The 20,469-nt window shown below is 35.1% G+C and overlaps 1 long non-coding RNA gene across 1 annotated transcript; it reads left to right on the top strand.

Moving 5' to 3' along the window:
* Positions 1–594: 594 nt before the first annotated feature.
* LOC137398927 (uncharacterized) lies at positions 595–10,028 on the top strand. Its single transcript, XR_010979066.1, has 3 exons — positions 595–703; positions 3,933–4,086; positions 9,924–10,028. It is a non-coding gene; the product is annotated as an uncharacterized lncRNA (long non-coding RNA).
* Positions 10,029–20,469: the final 10,441 nt, after the last annotated feature.

The raw sequence follows: 20,469 nt of genomic DNA, 5'->3' as shown, positions 1-20,469 counted from the left end.
TGACAGTATCCAGAACTTTTCTGGATACTACTGTCCACCAGGTTTAGAGATGTTTCTCATTAATTGTAGCTAGTTGATGCAGCTAGTTGATGTAGCTAGTTGATATAGCTAGTTGATGTAGCTAGTTGATGTAGCTAGTTGATGTAGCTTGCTGATGTAGCTAGTTGATGTAGCTAGTTGATGTAGCTAGTTGATGTAGCTAGTTGATGTAGCTTGCTGATGTAGCTTGCTGATGTAGCTTGCTGATGAAGTCTTGAAGACAGATATCATACTAACATTATTGTAGTGTCATTCTTAGAAATGTATAGCATGTGTTATAGTTGTGATTATTATAACATGTGTTATAGTTGTTATTATTATAACACGTTTTATAGTTGTTATTATTATAACATGTGTTATAGTTGTGATTATTATAACATGTGTTATAGTTGTTATTATTATAACACGTTTTATAGTTGTTATTATTATAACATGTGTTATAGTTGTGATTATTATAACATGTGTTATAGTTGTTATTATTATAACACGTTTTATAGTTGTTATTATTATAACATATGTTATAGTTGCTATTAATTGTTTTGCAGTGTGTCACAAGGAAGGAATGGCATGCCCAAGGTCGATGCAATGTAGGAATGGACATTGCTATAAAGGTTGTAAAGTTGGCGCAGACAATTGTCCAAAAGGCATGGCATGTTATGAAAAGGTATTTTGGATTGATTTGATTGATTTGGGTTGCTTGCTTAGTGTTCAATCAGTCATCAGTAAATACAACTAGAACAACGGTCAGACGAGGTTAATAGATTATAATATAATTTAGGTTAATCTACATGTAGGTTAATATATAGGTTAATAGATTACTATATAATCTATTAGGTCGAGCCTAATAGATTATATAGTAATATATTATAATAGTAATATATCATAATAGTAATATATTATAATAGTAATATAATAGTAATAGAATATAATAGTAATATACTAGAAATTCCACTGTCATGCAGCCCACAACCAAAGTGATATTGGAAAAAAGAAAGGGTACTGATGGTTGAGAAATGCAATATTAGCAGTCAAATGGCCCTGTAGTGCAATAGGATAACTGCAATGGTAGCTGCAATGGTAGCTGTAATGGTAGCTGTAATGAACTGGGTCTTATTATGTACAACAAACAGCAATAATGAAAGTGAAAGATGATATGTTTATATCTCTCATGTTTATACGTGCATGTTTACACGTACATGTTTATCAACATACGTATGTTCGGACATACATATACACATATACATACATATATATACATACATATACATATATAGAGATATACATATGTGTATATATATACATATATATATATATATATATATATATACAGTCAAACATGGATAACTCGTCCACGGATAGCTCGAACACATGGTTAATTCGAACATTTCCTTTGGTCCGTTCCCACGTAATGATAAATTGCTATAGATAACTCGAACTCAACACTGTTAATTCGTACTGTTTTTTTGCCCAACTTCAAGAAAAAACGGCAAAATTGATCGTGGGTAAAACCCCAAAAGAAAAAAATGTCTTTTCTTTTGAGCATTTCAACAACGATCAAGTTTTGCCAATGTCAATCTGAAAAACGTCCTGGCAATAACATCACCTCAAACAACAAACCAATCTCAAGTGATAGAAAAATCTCTATACTTTTTCATGAAAACGTTTTAAACTTTACATTAGAAGCATTTAATTTGAAACAAGCCATTTGTGCTTTTGATTTATATTATAGTTTGTATATGTACATGTATCTACTAATAAATAAGTAAATATATGGACTTGTGACAGTGCTCTGATAACCTGAATGCTCTGATAATTCGAACACTTTTGCTCGGTTCCGTGAAGTTCGAGTTATCCGAGTTTCACTGTATTTAGCTTTATGTCTACAAGCTGAAACCAGGCCGGTTCTTTCATTCAAGCTAGCCATTTCCGGCAAATGTATTATGTAATACTTCTCAGCTATACATAATCCGCAGTAATTCTTTGCTGTGTCAAATGGTTTGGCTTTAGATATAATTTGCTATTTTATAGAGTAGTTTGCCTGCCTGTTTGTCCTTTAGCTCCCATATGAAGTTGCTCAGTTCTGTTTGCGATTTTTTATCTCAGTGATTAAAGGAAGCTGTATCGTTGTTTGAATGTAGTGTTTGCTAGTCCAATATATGTGTGTTTAGCGTTACTTCCCGTTGCAGCTGTTGCCTGATATATTATTCCTTTAGTTCCCTTCTAGCATGCACTCCTCTGGCCTTCTGCATAGTCGTTCATTCTGGTGGCTTCGTTTGCTGTTGATAATAGCTGCGTTATATACATATATATATATATATATATATGTATATATATATATATATATATATATATATATATACTAATAAATTATTTAAAAGCAATATTTATCTTTTTTCTCAGCTACTGTCAGTTTCATGATATTCTCATTCATCAGGCTGTGTTGAAATAAACAAGATGGTGACTAATCTCTTCTTGGCTATTTTTCCCTCCCTTAGTTCTTATTGTTTAATTTCCTCTTCTTCTGATTGGCTGTTGGTTAGTAGCTACAAAATGAGAGAGAAGATAACTTCTGGAATGACGACAGGTTGAGACTAATTCAGATTTTTATTAAGTGTTGCTAAGTCAGGTCTATTAATGATGTAGTATTTTTATGTCAAACATAGGTTGCACCTTTTGCTGGAGTTGTTGTAGGATTTTGTTTGTTTTAGTACAGTCCAGTCTAGTTTGCTTAGTTCAGTTGCGTTTCGCTTGGTGCTGTTTTTGATACTAGTTTTGTGGTTACTATATCGTGTTTTAAAGTCAGTTTCACAAAGTCCTATGTATGATTCAGTAGTGTTTTTGTCTAGTCGTGTCACTTTGGCTTGGTATATCACACTTTTTTGCAGGCAGTTTTCATTAAGTGGGCATTCACTTTTGACTCGGCAGTTACAATTTTTGTCATTTACTGGGGTTTCATTGGTTTTACCAAGGATATAGATATATATTTACATGTATATATATATATACATATACATGTATGTATATATATATATCTGCATATATATATATATATATGCATATATAGCTGGGGCCAATAGTTGTTGATGACATAATAGCCAATTTAGATTTTCGTGATTATACAGATAATTAAAGTAGAACTTGAAAAAATACTGTATACATTTCATGAAGCAATATCGGCAATTTCGGTAAAATGGCTGGCACGAGGCCGGTAGCGAATTTGTACATGGTTGGCAGTGAAAGAGATAATGTGGTTGGACCTGATGAGGGTTGATATTGTTTTTGGTTGGTAATAAAATTCATCACTACAATAATTATTCTTCAATTTTATGACTTCACCTACCAGACTTTCATCCCCATCAGTTACAAATTCGGTGACTAAACTGATATAATCTTAATTTGCTTTGCCATGCTGCCCAGTCGGTGTATTAGCTATAATGAGTTTACCAGAAATTTGCCATTGATCCCAACCACAGACGAAAATTACCTGCATTTCTAATATGACGATTTTATTGTGGATATCAATGAACAAAGCTATTTAACTTCGCGTTTTCGCTCGTTCGTTATGATAGTTTAGTTTCGCTCAATAAATTTTCGCGAGAGGATGACACCACGAAAACGCGAAAGTTAGATGCCGCGAATACATAAGTGTCCTAGGGTATGCAAGCGCACGGCTTACTCTCATCACAACTGTTGTTGCTCGCATAACAACTGCTATTTCAAAACATTGTTGTGTGCCCTGAGTTGGAAATTAGGTGTATGCCGAGATAGGTAAGATGTCTTACCGAAGTCCTATGTCCTTGCCCTTCACCTATAAACATGAGTTGAGGTTTCGACGTTTTTTTTATGATTGTCTCGGAGATTTTATTCTATTAATTCTATTTGTTATCTACGAGGTGTGCACTCGGACTTGCTGGAGAGACGAATCCTGTGACGCCAATCAGTTGTGCATCAATGGCCACTGTTTACAGAGTTGTACAGATGAGTCCGGTTGTGACGATGTCCGTCAAACCTGCGACTCCTACAGGTGTCGGACAACATGCTCTGATGGTATGTTGATTACATGGTTACATAGTTACATGGTTACATGGTACAGGGTCATATTTACTTGGATATTCTTCATAAGCTATAAACAGGCTGTGAGAATGAGAAAAAAACAATGACTTAGAGAATAGAGTTATTCACTGCATGAAGACAATGACTTAGAGAATAGAGTTATTCACTGTGTAAAGGCAATGACTCAGAGAATAGAGTTATTCACTGTATATAGTCAATGACTTAGAGAATAGAGTTATTCACTGTATAAAGACAATGACTTAGAGAATAGAGTTATTCACTGCCTGAAGTCAATGACTTAGTGAATAGAGTTATTCACTGTATAAAGACAATGACTTAGAGAATAGAGTTATTTGTCGTTTCGTGCATATTCGCGGATGAATACTGCCACTCTCTAGGAAAAGTTAACTCTATTGCGGCTAGTAATAGTTATTCCTACGCTTGCGCACACCGTGTGTTCCGGTTTATATTTAGCTTACATCTGCGAGGCGATCATGCTATTCTACTGTAAACAATTTTTGCTGCGTCCAGAGGTTTTCACGGATATTCATCGCTTTGGAGGCTTTTGATAAGCCAACAACTTGTGGTAAGTGATGAGTTTTTTACATTTACTAAATTAATTGAATTTTACTTTGGTTCTTCGGTAAAACGCAATACTTATTTTTCCATTCCTACCGCTTCATTATTTGTTTTAGTGTGAGAGAGAGACTTTTCATCATACACCGAAGAACAATGATTACAAGGGTGGTAGATGTCATTCTTAGAATATCACCAACCATTTAGGGAGGTTTGGAAATTGAGGTTGAAGTGACCGCAGCTACTTACGAGGAGAATATATCTGTTTTAAAAAAGGAACAAAAACGCCTTTGTCGAGCACAAATCTTTGGCCAACCGGCAGAACTTTGCAATAGTAAGCCACGAGGAGAGTTCTGATGATAACTTTCTTACCAGCCATGTAGTAGCGAGAGAATCGCCTTCAACACCTACCCAAGACAGTTACAGAGCTGCTATTACCAAAATAACTAGTCAGAAAGCACCATTACACACTAGTATTCACATATCAAGAGTACCAGTTTAATTTTATTGCTAGACAACCGCCATATGGACTAAACTGTTTATATTTACTGCATTCATCGTTTGTAAAATTTTATTTGTATTTGAAATATTTTATTTGTACACTCAAGTTTGTAATAAATTATAATATATCTATACATGAAATAAAATATATAATTTAATCATGTTTGCTGCAGCGATATCAAGGAGTTGTTGTCTATGAAGGGGTCTAGGTTGACTGGTTGCCTTTTTGCCTTTTTGCCAATATTCCTGTTTTGATGAATATTACTACGTGTCTCTAGTTTTCGTAATCGGAGTAGGTTGTTTCATTCTCAATCTGCAGTAAACACAAAAAAGAAAAAATATTAATAAGTGTTATGGAAGTACAAAAACAATAGCTGAAGCATTTAATGAAAACGATCAGTTTTTAAACAAAAGAATTAACTAATGCAGTTGATTATGGAAAAACGTATCTGCACTGCAAATCACATACATACCATAAGTCCAGATCAGAATCATGATCGTCCTTGACTTCGGTATTAGAGATTGATGGAGTTGATTCTAATGTAAAAAGACTAGGAGAGCTTTTTTGTTATGCTGAAGCCATGCCGAATAACTTGTAAAAACCTTGAATAATTTTGTAAAGTTCGATGCAATGGCAATAAAGCTCAAAGCCTGGCGATGATTTTAAAGAAGTTTTGGAACTCGGCTATGTTTAGTACTTCTGCCTCGCGGCTATTTTTGCGATGACGCCATTCTGCATATCTTGTGACAACCTCGAATAATTTTGTAAATAAATGTGATGCATTGCCAATGGTGTTAGCTCAAAGCTCAGGCAATGATTTTAAAAATGTTTTGAAACTCAATTACGTTTAGTATTTACATTAAAAACTAGGCTAGCTACTAGTTTTCAATTTGATGCAGTAGTTATTCTCTCTTGGGATTAAAAATAGAACTAATTATTCACTGAATTTAATAATTCGCCGGATTGACTGTTCGCGAAATCGCGAATTTTTATGACCAACGAATATTTTCATCCTGTAGGGTATATGATACGGTAAGTACAGTCAACTCCTTGTTATACAATAAGTGCAGTCAAATCCTTATACGATAAGTACAGTCAAATCCTTGGTATACGATATGTACAGTCAAATCCTTGGTATACGATAAGTACAGTCTAATCCTTGTTATACGATAAGTACAGTCAATACCGTGTTATACAATAAGTACAGTCAAATTCTTTATTACAATCAAACTTTATTATATGATAAGTACAACCAAACTCTTTATTATATGACTAGCTGTACCACCCGGCATTGCCCGGGTAATAAAAAGTCTTTGGACAGAAAATTAATTTATCCTTAACATATAACAACATTTACCATTCTAACTTTCAAACTGCATATCATGAGAGAAGTGTTCTCTGTAGCTGAAATAAAATAGGAGAGAAAATAAAAACAACTGTAAAAGTTTTCAAATTTTGTCAAACTGTAACTTTCAAACTTTATATCATGAGGGAATGATTGTGTGCAGAACAGGTTCTTTTCTTTGGAGGTATTGGACAATGTGTAACTTCTGAGAATACATGTATTTAACGGATCAACGAAAAAATATGACAGAATATGTGTAGTATTTTGTGGTTGAAATTTTATTAGAACAATGTCTGCCAAAAATGGTTGAATGAAAAATTGATATTAGTAATAAAGGTTGGAAACTAAGTAATAATAGGTAACAGTGATAGGACAATGAATAATGGTTAAACTTCAAACAGATACTAAACTCAAATTATGTTTTAAAAAAATGCTAGTTGCAATAAAAACGATAACGTAACAGACTGTAAAAACTTATGTTATAAGCTTCAAAAATTATACAAAGTTCATAAATGTACAGTAATAAGAGAATGTAAACCTATCTATATATATATATTTCAAAGTATGTAAATGTATGTAAATATAAAAGAGTGAGGAATAACTGATACTAACGATAAATCTTACAGATAATCTTACAAATGATTGTTGTAAAATGTGAAAATAATTACGAATTACTAATTGGTTTAGAAGGAAAGATGTGTAAGATAATACACAAAGGGAGAACTAATAGAAAATTTTTTGAAACACGCTAATTAACAAAATGAATAACATTTAACAAAATATAAACAACTGTAGAAGTTTTCAAAACTTTTCAAACAACTGAAACTTTCAAACTTCATATCATGAGAAAAAGGTTTTGTGCAGGACAACTAAATTAAAAATAAATAAAACAACTGTAAATGTTTTCAAACTACTGTAAATTTAAAAGTTCATAATTTTCAGTGACGTATAGCTTTTAGTAACGTACAGTGGAACCTCGGTTATCGAACATAATCGTTCCGAAAGGTTGTTATGTATTACCTGTTAGGTTACGCTATGTGTTAGGTTGTTCTAGCGTTGCTAACCGACTTTTTCGAGATCCGAAACAATTTTTCCCATGAAAATAAAATTAGGTAGATTTTAATTCGTTCCACGATGAGCAAAAACTTGGGTAAATTCGGAGATATACTTCGGTAAAGTATGTTTTCAAAATGTTACACCATAAGATGTACTGTATACTGCATACTGCATACTATAAATAGAAACGGGTATATATAGATCGTGTTTAATTTTAATAAAATGTTTTATATTTATGATGATGGAAAAAGAAAGCAAAGGTAAACATTTCGTGCGTTTGGCTTTTAAAACATCCAAAGCAGTAAAGGCTAAAATACAATACTAAAAAATATGCAACAGATAGTTACATCAAAAATCGTAGGAAAAAATATAAACATCAATGGCCTGTTTACTTCATATCTTTAAAGGAGACTCATCCTCCAATACAATTTAGGGTAACTCGACTGGAAGAGTTAACTCTTTAGCACATTTCTTCGGTAGAGGAGGCGTCGTCCTACATTGTTTCTCCCTTTTTGTAAAGATTTTATGAAGCGTAAAATGCTTATCCGTTTCCAAGCGTTTCCGGAGTTGGCTAATTGCAATGCGCACGCTGTAGTGTAGTCGAGAACTGAATTTATGTTCAAGCTCTGAGGCAAACAAATATCAAAATCTTTGGTGAAAAACCTAAGGCTAATATAATTAGCACGCGCAAGCTGTATATTTTATATGAAAACGTGCAGGGTAACTATGGCGTTATAGCTCAGTGGTAGATCATCTGGATAGACCCTCGTCGATGAGAAAATTGTCATGAGTTAGAATCCATCAGATCGCCGAAAATCAAGTTTTTAAAATCTATTGCTGGAAAACCGACATATACACGACATACTTTGAAAAATATATACCAGTACATAGGCCTATATAAATAGAAGATACATAAGTACAGTCAAACTCTTTATTATATTATAAGTACAGTCAAACTCTTTATTATATGATAAGTACAGTCAAACTCTTTATTATATGATAGCTACAGTCAAACTCTTTATTGTATGATAAGTACAGTCAAACTCTTTATTATATGATAGTTACAGTCAAACTCTTTATTATATGATAAGTACAGTCAAACTCTTTATTATATGATAAGTACAGTCAAACTCTTTATTATATGATAACTACAGTCAAACTCTTTATTATATGATAGCTACAGTGAAACTCTTTATTATATGATAGTTACAGTCAAACTCTTTATTATATGATAAGTACAGTCAAACTCTTTATTATATGATAAGTACAGTCAAACTCTTTATTATATTATAAGTATAGTCAAACTCTTTATTATATGATAAGTACAGTCAAACTCTTTATTATATGGTAGCTACAGTCAAACTCTTTATTATATGATAGTTACAGTCAAACTCTTTATTATATGATAAGTACAGTCAAACTCTTTATCATATGATAAGTACAGTCAAACTCTTTATTATATCATAAGTACAGTCAAACTCTTTATTATATGATAAGTACAGTCAAACTCTTTATTATATGATAAGTACAGTCAAATTCTTTATTATATGATAGATACAGTCAAACTCTTAATATATGATAGTTACAGTCAAATTTGTATATACAAATACAAATCACAGCAGACAAAGTGTTGTCTGTGTATTTTATAGTCTGCCCCAAGCTACAATCCTACAGCATTGTATTGCGTTGTATTATACACCAACTATAATGAACATTTATACTACTTATACCATATTCACTTACAGTACAAAAGTCAGTAATATATATATATGTATATATATATATACATAATATATATATACATATATATATATATATATATATATACACAATGTATCCTACTTGAAACTAAAATCAGAGTGCTCAACATAGGATGGAGCAGTATAAATTGGAAAGTCAAATAGTTTACTTATCTTTCAGCTACAGTAACTGTCAGTTTCCTGCTGGCGCATTCTTCAGGCTGTAAGCTTCAACTGTTGAAGCTTACAGCCTGAAGAATGCGCCAGCAGGAAACTGACAGTAGCTGAAAGATAAGTAAACTATTTGACTTTCCAATTTATATATATATATATGTATATATATATATATAATATACTTACATTACAAAAGGTCAGTACTATATTTATAATTAGCTTACATTACAAGAGGTCATTAATATACATAATGCACTTACAGTAAAAAAATTCAGTAACATATATATACTACACTTACAGTACAAAAGGTCAGTAATACGTATATAATACACTTACAGTACACAAGGTCACGAAGTGTAGGTTGAGCATATCCCATGACAAACAGCAGAAATATTGTCAAGTTTGTGCTGAGATTAAGGTTGTTGCTGTAACATTTCAGACAGTTCATGTGGAACGGACTCCGTATGCATCGGCGCCATTGGCTGTGCTACAACTTGTGCCAAGGATGTCCATTGTCTCCCAGGAGTCGAAGTCTGCGTTAGTGAGTATCAACAATAATAATAATAATATTGTGTTATTATGTAACAATAATATATAATATAATAATATGCTGATCTCAGTATGCTTTCAGACGTATTCCTCCCTTTCCCAGTTTTCATTCTTTTGGTTACAGCCTCTTTTATTAGTTTTGATACTTAGATGTACACTCTTCCCTTTTTTAGTTTTAATAGTTCTGGTTACACCCCTTTTTTCTGGTTACACCTCTAATTTTGATACTTTGAGGTACACCCTATTAGTGCTGCACGATAACACGATATAATTCGATATGACGATATATTTCAGTGGATGATTTTTATATTTGGCCAGTTTTTAAGTCGATATGAATATCGAAACTGATATTTATCGAAATATCCGACTTATTTTATTTTGCAAAATTGTAGTTGTCTATTTTCTTTATTATACCGAGGTGACAACTCCTGTTTTTCAACCGATATTAATTAGAGATGCCCCAATTCTAAATTCACCAGCCGATTCAGATACCGATCCGATATACCGATCCTAATTGAAAAATAATCCGATTCAGATCTTTTGTGTTGCATAGATAGTAGCTCATTTTATTATGCAAATACAAACATAATGCAAAGAAAACATGAATATTATTGTATTTATTTGTTTGCATTTTTGGAAAAAAATATATACATATTCACATACTGACATACCGTGCATGTAGTAACAAAACAGTCCATGTTTCTTGTAATTTGTAAATAAAGGTAATTACTGTTAGTGGTACAGTTCTATCTGTGATAACGAAGTCCCTCTTCTATTGTTAGATGAACTGCTGTGCCTGTACAAGTTTAGAGCAAATCAATGTTTCTTTTAAAAACCGTTAGTGATTCAATTATCTCAGTAAGACGTCTCTTTTCTTCCATCATTATCAATGTAGCCAAGCGTCCTGAAGGGGGATTCCCTTGCAACAGATGTTGGAGGACAGGCTACATACCGATACGCCACTGGGGTTACCGTTTTTTGTACAATACAAACGATCCATTGTATCGTCAGGATCAAGAGAGTGATAGATAACTTTGTGCGTCGACTGTTTAAATTACTTTCGTAATGCTAGTAAATAGAAATATTACACTGTGTTCTTGTTTCCCATTTTTGTTATCTTGTTCGTGATTGCTTGCAATAAAACCTATCGCTGTAATTGGGAAATACCACACTTTTTGTTTACGTTCTGGCTAAAAAGTTTCCTTCGCTGTGTTGATCAGGCTATAGACATGAAATAAATTGTGTGGCAGGCCTGAAATTCATTAAGTAAAAGTAAGAAGCTTACAGCTGATGATTTTTTATTAGTATAGCAGGCTAAAATACAGTTTTCTGCTAAATGGTTGATCTGTAAAAAGTACGGAAGGTTCAGATTTTTTAAGAAAAGATCGGCCGATACCGATTCAGATACTTGACACTCATATCGGCACCGATACCGATTCCGATACCAAAATCGGGGCAACTCTAATATTAACCAATATCCTCTCATATCGTTCATGTTAAAGTCTAACACTATATATCGAAAGAAGACAACTCCAATGTTCGATGTTTTTCGATATATTTTGAGACCAAATAATCGAATGTGCATGCAAAGATATCGTGCAGCACTATACCCTATTCTTTACCAGCAGTTTTCATACTTTTGGTACACTTTTTTCTTGAGTAGTTTCTTTATTTCTATGTACACATTCCGGTCTTGGAATTCTTGTCTTGGAATTCTTGTCTTGGAATTCCCACCACACACACATGCATAGCTGTAAAATCTTGTCATTCCAAGTGCAGTGCACCCTCAGAATACGCTTTTAAACCGTTCCATGGTTGGCATCGTAATGTGAAAGAATCGTAAGGAGGGGTATAGAAACATCACTAATTATGTAATGCAAACATCCTTTGGTATAAGTCATCAAAGTTTTATACAAGTTCTGTGCATATTAAAAATTAGTAACAAAATAGTATGGTAACTTCAGTAAGTATAGTTACCTACAGTAACTTTAGTGTATTTAGTGTTAGTTGATTAGTTATGATCTGCATTAAAATCTGAGGTTACAATGTGCTATGTTCAGTACGTACTGTAGTGAGCTTAAGACAGACTTACTTTCAAGACAGACATACGTATAACAAACATTGAATTTACTTTGAATAAGTTCAGCTCACTAAACACACACATAAAGCTAAGTTTGAGTATGTATTTTTAACTATTTCACTGAATCTCAACTTTTTATCATTAAAATTTTATTACTTAATAGTTTCTGGCTTCGTTTTCAATATAATTTTAGCTGATCCCATTAACACTTTTTTCAACTTAATTTGGCAAGAAAACCTGAACGACGCTGTCCTTATGGTGAAGTGCATTTTTGTTAGCAGGTTAAGGGAAGCTGTCTGAACACTGACTTTCTGTTTGAAAAGATTGCAACTCCAATTCTTGTTTTAAAAGGAGAATACTACCGGTTCACACCTGAGAATTACTGATCTGAAAATAAATCCGCCATCGTGTCTCTTTTAGGCATTGTGAAAATGTTTTCGGCAAACAGCATTTTGGCATCTTTGTTATTTTTATGTACATAATAAGCACACCGACTGCCAATTTTGAGCTCGTGCAAAAGTTTTGTTGAATTATGTGAAATAAGCTTCATATTGCGAGCTGATGAAGTTATCATGTTCAACTTCTTATGGTGAAACAGTCATATATCGGGATAATCGTATCCTGAGGGCGCACTATGAATTGGTTTTACTTTCCATATTGAATGGTAAGAAGTACGTTTTAATTCAACGAATGAGATCTCTTTGCTGTACAGCACATGCTTCCTGATGCCATACTTACGCTACTCTTAGGTGGAATTTGTACACAGATATGCCGAAAGGATGATGACTGTGCCATTTCCTCCAAGTGTATTAATGGCAGATGCTACATCACCTGTAAAGGTGGTGACGACTGTACTTCACATCAGAAGTGTCATGTTGGCCTTTGTATGAACAAGTGTTTGGTAAGTGAAGGCGGGTTTTGTAAGTGAACGAGTGTTTGGTAAGTGAAGGAGTGTTTGGTAAGTGAACTAGTGTTTGGTAAGTGAACGAGTGTTTGGTAAGTGAACTAGTGTTTGGTAAGTGAACTAGTGTTTGGTAAGTGAACGAGTGTTTGGGAAGTAAACTAGTGTTTTGTAAGTGAACGAGTGTTTGGTAAGTGAACTAGTGTTTGGTAAGTGAACTAGTGTTTGGTAAGTGAACTAGTGTTTGGTAAGTGAACGAGTGTTTGGTAAGTGAACTAGTGTTTGGTAAGTGAACTAGTGTTTGGTAAGTGAACTAGTGTTTGGTAAGTGAACTAGTGTTTGGTAAGTGAACTAGTGTTTGGTAAGTGAACTAGTGTTTGGTAAGTGAACTAGTGTTTGGTAAGTGAACGAGTGTTTGGTAAGTGAAGGAGTGTTTGGTAAGTGAACTAGTGTATGGTAAGTGAACTAGTGTTTGGTAAGTGAAGGAGTGTTTGGTAAGTGAACTAGTGTTTGGTAAGTGAACGAGTGTTTGGGAAGTAAACTAGTGTTTTGTAAGTGAACGAGTGTTTGGTAAGTGAACGAGTGTTTGGTAAGTGAACGAGTGTTTGGTAAGTGAACTAGTGTTTGGTAAGTGAACTAGTGTTTGGTAAGTGAACGAGTGTTTGGTAAGTGAAGGAGTGTTTGGTAAGTGAACTAGTGTTTGGTAAGTGAACTAGTGTTTGGTAAGTGAACTAGTGTTTGGTAAGTGAACTAGTGTTTGGTAAGTGAACTAGTGTTTGGTAAGTGAATGAGTGTTTGGTAAGTGAACTAGTGTTTGGTAAGTGAACTAGTGTTTGGTAAGTGAACTAGTGTTTGGTAAGTGAACTAGTGTTTGGTAAGTAAACTAGTGTTTGGTAAGTGAACTAGTGTTTGGTAAGTGAACTAGTGTTTGGTAAGTGAACTAGTGTTTGGTAAGTGAAGGAGTGTTTGGTAAGTGAACTAGTGTTTGGTAAGTGAACGAGTGTTTGGTAAGTGAACTAGTGTTTGGTAAGTAAACTAGTGTTTGGTAAGTGAACTAGTGTTTGGTAAGTGAACTAGTGTTTGGTAAGTGAACTAGTGTTTGGTAAGTGAAGGAGTGTTTGGTAAGTGAACTAGTGTTTGGTAAGTGAACGAGTGTTTGGTAAGTGAAGGAGTGTTTGGTAAGTGAACTAGTGTTTGGTAAGTGAACTAGTGTTTGGTAAGTGAACTAGTGTTTGGTAAGTGAACTAGTGTTTGGTAAGTGAAGGAGTGTTTGGTAAGTGAACGAGTGTTTGGGAAGTAAACTAGTGTTTTGTAAGTGAACGAGTGTTTGGTAAGTGAACTAGTGTTTGGTAAGTGAACTAGTGTTTGGTAAGTGAACTAGTGTTTGGTAAGTGAACGAGTGTTTGGTAAGTGAACTAGTGTTTGGTAAGTGAACTAGTGTTTGGTAAGTGAACTAGTGTTTGGTAAGTGAACTAGTGTTTGGTAAGTGAACTAGTGTTTGGTAAGTGAACTAGTGTTTGGTAAGTGAACGAGTGTTTGGTAAGTGAAGGAGTGTTTGGTAAGTGAACTAGTGTATGGTAAGTGAACTAGTGTTTGGTAAGTGAAGGAGTGTTTGGTAAGTGAACTAGTGTTTGGTAAGTGAACGAGTGTTTGGGAAGTAAACTAGTGTTTTGTAAGTGAACGAGTGTTTGGTAAGTGAACGAGTGTTTGGTAAGAGAACGAGTGTTTGGTAAGTGAACTAGTGTTTGGTAAGTGAACTAGTGTTTGGTAAGTGAACGAGTGTTTGGTAAGTGAAGGAGTGTTTGGTAAGTGAACTAGTGTTTGGTAAGTGAACTAGTGTTTGGTAAGTGAACTAGTGTTTGGTAAGTGAACTAGTGTTTGGTAAGTGAACTAGTGTTTGGTAAGTGAATAAGTGTTTGGTAAGTGAACTAGTGTTTGGTAAGTGAACTAGTGTTTGGTAAGTGAACTAGTGTTTGGTAAGTGAACTAGTGTTTGGTAAGTGAACTAGTGTTTGGTAAGTGAACTAGTGTTTGCTAAGTGAACTAGTGTTTGGTAAGTGAACTAGTGTTTGGTAAGTGAACCAGTGTTTGGTAAGTGAACGAGTGTTTGGTAAGTGAACTAGTGTTTGGTAAGTGAACTAGTGTTTGGTAAGTGAACTAGTGTTTGGTAAGTGAATGAGTGTTTGGTAAGTGAACTAGTGTTTGGTAAGTGAACGAGTGTTTGGTAAGTGAACTAGTGTTTGGTAAGTGAACGAGTGTTTGGTAAGTGAACGAGTGTTTGGTAAGTGAACGAGTGTTTGGTAAGTGAACGAGTGTTTGGTAAGTGAACGAGTGTTTGGTAAGTGAACTAGTGTTTGGTAAATGAACTAGTGTTTGGTAAGTGAACGAGTGTTTGGTAAGTGAAGGAGTGTTTGGTAAGTGAACTAGTGTTTGGTAAGTGAACTAGTGTTTGGTAAGTGAACTAGTGTTTGGTAAGTGAACTAGTGTTTGGTAAGTGAACTAGTGTTTGGTAAGTGAATGAGTGTCTGGTAAGTGAACTAGTGTTTGGTAAGTGAACTAGTGTTTGGTAAGTGAACTAGTGTTTGGTAAGTGAACTAGTGTTTGGTAAGTGAACTAGTGTTTGGTAAGTGAACTAGTGTTTGCTAAGTGAACTAGTGTTTGGTAAGTGAACTAGTGTTTGGTAAGTGAACCAGTGTTTGGTAAGTGAACGAGTGTTTGGTAAGTGAACTAGTGTTTGGCAAGTGAACGAGTGTTTGGTAAGTGAACTAGTGTTTTGTAAGTGAACTAGTGTTTGGTAAGTGAATGAGTGTTTGGTAAGTGAACTAGTGTTTGGTAAGTGGACGAGTGTTTGGTAAGTGAACTAGTGTTTGGTAAGTGAACTAGTGTTTGGTAAGTGAACTAGTGTTTGGTAAGTGAACTAGTGTTTGGTAAGTGAACGAGTGTTTGGTAAGTGAACTAGTGTTTGGTAAGTGAACGAGTGTTTGGTAAGTGAACGAGTGTTTGGTAAGTGAACGAGTGTTTGGTAAGTGAACGAGTGTTTGGTAAGTGAACTAGTGTTTGGGAAGTGAACGAGTGTTTGGTAAGTGAACTAGTGTTTGGTAAGTGAACGAGTATTTGGTAAGTGAACGAGTGTTTGGTAAGTGAACTAGTGTTTGGTAAGTGAACTAGTGTTTGGTAAGTGAACTAGTGTTTGGTAAGTGAACGAGTGTTTGGGAAGTAAACTAGTGTTTTGTAAGTGAACGAGTGTTTGGTAAGTGAACGAGTGTTTGGTAAGTGAACGAGTGTTTGGTAAGTGAACGAGTGTTTGGTAAGTGAACTAGTGTTTGGTAAGTGAACTAGTGTTTGGTAAGTGAACGAGTGTTTGGTAAGTGAACTAGTGTTTGGTAAGTGAACGAGTGTTTGGTAAGTGAACGAGTGTTTGGTAAGTGAACGAGTGTTTGGTGAGTGAACTAGTGTTTGGGAAGTGAACTAGTGTTTGGTAAGTGAACGAGTGTTTGGTAAGTGAACGAGTGTTTGGTAAGTGAACTAGTGTTTGGTAAGTGAACGAGTGTTTGGTAAGTGAACTAGTGTATGGTAAGTGAACTAGTGTTTGGTAAGTGAATGAGTGTTTGGTAAGTGAACTAGTGTTTGGTAAGTGAACTAGTGTTTGGTAAGTGAACTAGTGTTTGGTAAGTGAACTAGTGTTTGGTAAGTGAACGAGTGTTTGGTAAGTGAACTAGTGTTTGGTAAGTGAATGAGTGTTTGGTAAGTGAACGAATGTTTGGTAAGTGAACGAGTGTTTGGTAAGTGAACGAGTGTTTGGTAAGTGAACTAGTGTTTGGTAAGTGAACGAGTGTTTGGTAAGTGAATTAGTGTTTGGTAAGTGAACTAGTGTTTGGTAAGTGAACTAGTGTTTGGTAAGTGAACTAGTGTTTGGTAAGTGAACTAGTGTTTGGTAAGTGAACTAGTGTTTGGTAAGTGAACGAGTGTTTGGTAAGTGAACTAGTGTTTGGTAAGTGAATGAGTGTTTGGTAAGTTAACTAGTGTTTGGTAAGTGAACTAGTGTTTGGTAAGTGAACTAGTGTTTGGTAAGTGAACGAGTGTTTGGTAAGTGAACTAGTGTTTGGTAAGTGAATGAGTGTTTGGTAAATGAATGAGTGTTTGGTAAGTGAACTAGTGTTTGGTAAGTGAACTAGTGTTTGGTAAGTGAACTAGTGTTTGGTAAGTGAACCAGTGTTTGGTAAGTGAACTAGTGTTTGGTAAGTGAACGAGTGTTTGGTAAGTGAACTAGTGTTTGGTAAGTGAACGAGTGTTTGGTAAGTGAACTAGTGTTTGGTAAGTGAACGAGTGTTTGGTAAGTGAACTAGTGTATGGTAAGTGAACTAGTGTTTAGTAAGTGAACGAGTGTTTAGTAAGTGAACTAGTGTTTGGTAAGTGAACTAGTGTTTGGTAAGTGAACGAGTGTTTGGTAAGTGAACGAGTGTTTGGTAAGTGAACGAGTGTTTGGTAAGTGAACTAGTGTTTGGTAAGTGAACGAGTGTTTGGTAAGTGAATTAGTGTTTGGTAAGTGAACTAGTGTTTGGTAAGTGAACTAGTGTTTGGTAAGTGAACTAGTGTTTGGTAAGTGAACTAGTGTTTGGTAAGTGAACGAGTGTTTGGTAAGTGAACTAGTGTTTGGTAAGTGAACGAGTATTTGGTAAGTGAACTAGTGTTTGGTAAGTGAACTAGTGTTTGGTAAGTGAACGAGTGTTTGGTAAGTGAACTAGTGTTTGGGAAGTGAACTAGTGTTTGGTAAGTGAACGAGTGTTTGGTAAGTGAACTAGTGTTTGGGAAGTGAACGAGTGTTTGGTAAGTGAACTAGTCTTTGGTAAGTGAACGAGTGTTTGGTAAGTGAACGAGTGTTTGGTAAGTGAACGAGTGTTTGGTAAGTGAACGAGTGTTTGGCAAGTGAACGAGTGTTTGGTAAGTGAACTAGTGTATGGTAAGTGAACTAGTGTTTGGTAAGTGAATGAGTGTTTGGTAAGTGAGCGAGTGTTTGGTAAGTGAACTAGTGTTTGGTAAGTGAACCAGTGTTTGGTAAGTGAATGAGTGTTTGGTAAGTGAACGAGTGTTTGGTAAGTGAACGAGTGTTTGGTAAGTGAACCAGTGTTTGGTAAGTGAACTAGTGTTTGGTAAGTGAACTAGTGTTTGGTAAGTGAACTAGTGTTTGGTAAGTGAACGAGTGTTTGGTAAGTGAACGAGTGTTTGGTAAGTGAACTAGTGTTTGGTAAGTGAACGAGTGTTTGGTAAGTGAATTAGTGTTTGGTAAGTGAACTAGTGTTTGGTAAGTGAATGAGTGTTTGGTAAGTGAACGAGTGTTTGGTAAGTGAACTAGTGTTTGGTAAGTGAACTAGTGTTTGGTAAATGAACTAGTGTTTGGTAAGTGAATGAGTGTTTGGTAAGTGAACGAGTGTTTGGTAAGTGAACCAGTGTTTGGTAAGTGAATGAGTGTTTGGTAAGTGAATGAGTGTTTAGTAAGTGAACGAGTGTTTAGTAAGTGAACTAGTGTTTGGTAAGTGAACTAGTGTTTGGTAAGTGAACGAGTGTTTGGTAAGTGAACGAGTGTTTGGTAAGTGAACGAGTGTTTGGTAAGTGAACTAGTGTTTGGTAAGTGAACGAGTGTTTGGTAAGTGAATTAGTGTTTGGTAAGTGAACTAGTGTTTGGTAAGTGAACTAGTGTTTGGTAAGTGAACTAGTGTTTGGTAAGTGAACTAGTGTTTGGTAAGTGAACTAGTGTTTGGTAAGTGAACGAGTGTTTGGTAAGTGAACTAGTGTTTGGTAAGTGAATGAGTGTTTGGTAAGTGAACTAGTGTTTTGTAAGTGAACTAGTGTTTGGTAAGTGAACTAGTGTTTGGTAAGTGAACTAGTGTTTGGTAAGTGAACTAGTGTTTGGTAAGTGAACTAGTGTTTGGTAAGTGAACGAGTGTTTGGTAAGTGAACTAGTGTTTGGTAAGTGAACTAGTGTTTGGTAAGTGAACTAGTGTTTGGTAAGTGAACGAGTGTTTGGTAAGTGAACTAGTGTTTGGTAAGTGAACGAGTGTTTGGTAAGTGAACTAGTGTATGGTAAGTGAACTAGTGTTTAGTAAGTGAACGAGTGTTTAGTAAGTGAACTAGTGTTTGGTAAGTGAACTAGTGTTTGGTAAGTGAACGAGTGTTTGGTAAGTGAACGAGTGTTTGGTAAGTGAACGAGTGTTTGGTAAGTGAACTAGTGTTTGGTAAGTGAACGAGTGTTTGGTAAGTGAATTAGTGTTTGGTAAGTGAACTAGTGTTTGGTAAGTGAACTAGTGTTTGGTAAGTGAACTAGTGTTTGGTAAGTGAACTAGTGTTTGGTAAGTGAACGAGTGTTTGGTAAGTGAACTAGTGTTTGGTAAGTGAACGAGTATTTGGTAAGTGAACTAGTGTTTGGTAAGTGAACTAGTGTTTGGTAAGTGAACGAGTGTTTGGTAAGTGAACTAGTGTTTGGGAAGTGAACTAGTGTTTGGTAAGTGAACGAGTGTTTGGTAAGTGAACTAGTGTTTGGGAAGTGAACGAGTGTTTGGTAAGTGAACTAGTCTTTGGTAAGTGAACGAGTGTTTGGTAAGTGAACGAGTGTTTGGTAAGTGAACGAGTGTTTGGTAAGTGAACGAGTGTTTGGTAAGTGAATGAGTGTTTGGCAAGTGAACGAGTGTTTGGTAAGTGAACTAGTGTATGGTAAGTGAATGAGTGTTTGGTAAGTGAGCGAGTGTTTGGTAAGTGAACTAGTGTTTGGTAAGTGAACCAGTGTTTGGTAAGTGAATGAGTGTTTGGTAAGTGAACGAGTGTTTGGTAAGTGAACGAGTGTTTGGTAAGTGAACCAGTGTTTGGTAAGTGAACTAGTGTTTGGTAAGTGAACTAGTGTTTGGTAAGTGAACTAGTGTTTGGTAAGTGAACGAGTGTTTGGTAAGTGAACGAGTGTTTGGTAAGTGAACTAGTGTTTGGTAAGTGAACGAGTGTTTGGTAAGTGAATTAGTGTTTGGTAAGTGAACTAGTGTTTGGTAAGTGAATGAGTGTTTGGTAAGTGAACGAGTGTTTGGTAAGTGAACTAGTGTTTGGTAAGTGAACTAGTGTTTGGTAAATGAACTAGTGTTTGGTAAGTGAATGAGTGTTTGGTAAGTGAACGAGTGTTTGGTAAGTGAACCAGTGTTTGGTAAGTGAATGAGTGTTTGGTAAGTGAATGAGTGTTTAGTAAGTGAACGAGTGTTTAGTAAGTGAACTAGTGTTTGGTAAGTGAACTAGTGTTTGGTAAGTGAACGAGTGTTTGGTAAGTGAACGAGTGTTTGGTAAGTGAACGAGTGTTTGGTAAGTGAACTAGTGTTTGGTAAGTGAACGAGTGTTTGGTAAGTGAATTAGTGTTTGGTAAGTGAACTAGTGTTTGGTAAGTGAACTAGTGTTTGGTAAGTGAACTAGTGTTTGGTAAGTG

Source organism: Watersipora subatra, chromosome 6 (assembly GCF_963576615.1).
Source record: "Watersipora subatra chromosome 6, tzWatSuba1.1, whole genome shotgun sequence".
NCBI classification, from domain to species: domain Eukaryota; kingdom Metazoa; phylum Bryozoa; class Gymnolaemata; order Cheilostomatida; family Watersiporidae; genus Watersipora; species Watersipora subatra.
This window is presented reverse-complemented; position numbering and strand designations above follow the sequence as displayed.